This window comes from Tupaia chinensis, unplaced genomic scaffold, assembly GCF_000334495.1.
Source record: "Tupaia chinensis unplaced genomic scaffold, TupChi_1.0 Scaffold143567_1, whole genome shotgun sequence".
Classification (NCBI taxonomy): domain Eukaryota; kingdom Metazoa; phylum Chordata; class Mammalia; order Scandentia; family Tupaiidae; genus Tupaia; species Tupaia belangeri.
In genome coordinates, this window is record NW_006203412.1 from 1 (window position 1) to 2,743 (window position 2,743).

General features: G+C 40.3%; 1 pseudogene; it reads right to left on the minus strand.

Annotated features, from left to right (window-relative positions):
- Positions 1-5: 5 nt before the first annotated feature.
- LOC102475052 (uncharacterized protein KIAA1841 pseudogene) lies at positions 6-1,831 on the minus strand (annotated as a pseudogene).
- Positions 1,832-2,743: the final 912 nt, after the last annotated feature.

Sequence of the window (2,743 nt, forward strand, 5' to 3'; positions counted from 1 at the left end):
TTCTCCTTTTTCCTTTGTTTCTTGGATACTTTTTCTTCATCCCCAACTTTATCTTCAGTGACCTCAGATCCAGTGGTATAGTCTTCTTCTTCTGAAAATAATGATTGTTGCTTCAGTTGCAGAGTCCAGTTTTTCAGTGACAAGAAAGCATTGAGCTCCCCAGTTTTGGGGCCCCAAAGTGTATTTGGCTCCAGTAAAGCATCACATTCCAGACCCTTCTCATCACAGGGGCCAACCCCAGGATCACTAACTGTATCTTTAGAAAAAGGCACAACAATGACATCTTTGTGCTTCTTCAGATCATCCAGTATTCTAGTAGTTGGACAGGACAGCAAGTCCCCACCTTCACCATGATCACGAACAGCAACCATGTGGTCCTTTACTTTACAGCCCTTTGTAAGCTGAGTAGATCAAACCGAAGAACCTTTTGGTTACAGCAGGGATAAATTCCAGTGCCAACAGTACTCACCGAACTTGCTGCAGTAGGATAAACCACTGTTTCTGAGTGGTACTGACAATGTGAAAATTCAATACAGAGAAAAGCCTGACAACATCTTGAACAAGTCAGTCAGTTGACTGTTCCCCACAAGCGCCAATAAACATCTCTCCAAGATTTTAATTCTTCAAAAAGATTATTCGAATACTCATGAACATCCCATGTCTTATCTCTTATGTGGATATATAGATAATGTTTCCATGTCGATCCACATTGATTTTTCCAGGAATGCAAGGAATTCTTCTTTCTGTTTCTTTTGTTATAAGTTTTTTACACAAACAGCATCTATACAATGTTGCTGCATTACTCTGAGAATCTGGATTCAAGTACTCAGGATCAAAGAGTCTTTCAATCTTCTTACAAAAAAGTTTACTTCTAAATTTATCTTTCTTATCTTTTAAATCATCAACTTCATTATGTGTGAATAGATCAGCTATACATGTAAGAAGATTTGCATTAATACAGTTCATGTTGCATGGGGTAGCTACTATGGCATTCATGTTTTTGTGGCAATACTGAATACACTGTTCAACTAATGAATCCATTTTCAAAAATTCTGAGGATATAAGAATTGAAATGACATTTACTGGCTCTAAAGTGGGCATCTCACAATCTTCATTCTCCTTAGAGTTCCTTTTAACATATTTTATCAACCAGTTGAAAATGTGAACGTCACAATGAACTGAAATGTCCACCTCTTCCCAGCGCTGTGCATCCATAGGTAAATATTCAGCAAAGTACTTCATTTCTGATATCAAAAGATCTCGTGGGCAAATAAAATCTTCTTTCAAGTTTTTTGCTTCATCACATATATGGATCGCCATGTTTGGCCCTTCAGATTCTTCAGTCTTTTCTCCACCATTACGGCAGTACAATTTTCACTTTCTGAAAAACAATTCCTTGTGGAAGCTAGACTATATCTTCCTGTCTGAGAACTGGCATCCTGATCAGCTGGAGTCTCCTGAAATTCTCCATGTGTGTCAAGGAGTGAGGCTTTGATATATGTGGCTAATGTTTCAACAGGACTCTCTCCAGCAGCCATTCGGGGATTATACTGATTGTCAACAGGTGAGCTTCCACTGCTCTTCAGTTCATCAAACCTTTTTGCACAGTCCTTTGGGTGTTAATTCAGGCATGAGCCTTGCTATTGTTTCCCAGTTGATGGTCTGAGGGATGCCAATTAGTGGATAAAGGATCATGCCCAGCACCATTTGGTTATTATTGTTGAGGAAATTGTTGTTTTCTGAATATCCAGGACTCATCTTTAGGAACTTATTGAAGAGCCAGTATAGTACAGACGTTAAGAATATAGACTCTGGAGCCAAACTGTCCAAATTTGCATCCTGGTTCTACCACTTAAGGTACTACCTGGTTCAGATTAGTTCATCTCTGTGCCTCAATTTCCTCATCTCCACTGGGCTGCGGCGGCCCTCGCAGCGCGTCTGTCATCTGCAGCAGCCGGCACCACCCGTGTTTGCGCCAAGAAGTTCCGGCAACCCAGCCCGCAGCCCCGCCCGCGGCGCCCTCACACGCCACCTCCACCCTCTTTGCGTAATTTTAATAAGCCTATAAATTATTATTTCTGCTCTTTCTGATATCCAACAGCTTTTGCATTGTAATTTTCCAATTTCCTGAAGTCATTTCTAGTATCTCATCAAAATAATTTGTAAATTAGGGACCAGCAGTTAGCATAATGGCTATGCCACTGGTCTCCCATGTAATTGACTGCGGTTCGTGTCCCGGACCCGGTGGCTTAAACAAGCTGGGCGTGTGTGCGTGCATGCCCAAGATCCCGAGAGGAGAATGGAGGAGAAGGGATTGTGGCATGGCCATTCCCCCTGGGAGGTGATTTCTCGCTTTCTTTCTGTCTCGCTCTGTCTTTCTGGCAAGTCCATCATGCGCCCTATGACAAAAGCCTCTCCAAAAAAAAAAAAAAAAAATTATAAATTATCAGTAATCTTGATGGACACTGTGGGCTTCATATAAATTTTTCTTCTCAAGTAGCATAGATCACAATGATTATTATGTCTTCTGTGTTACTGAAGCTACAGTACTCAGTTGTACTCATTTCTGGAAAAATATAAGAACTGCACTTAGAAAGTATAACCATTTAAATCATTCGAGAGAGATTCAAGATCACGGTTTTTCACTTTTTGGGCCATTATTCATGATATATTAGGACTTTAATTGTTCTTGTTAATAACGTGTACTTTTTCATCTAGTGTATTTTATAACTGGTCAAAAGAT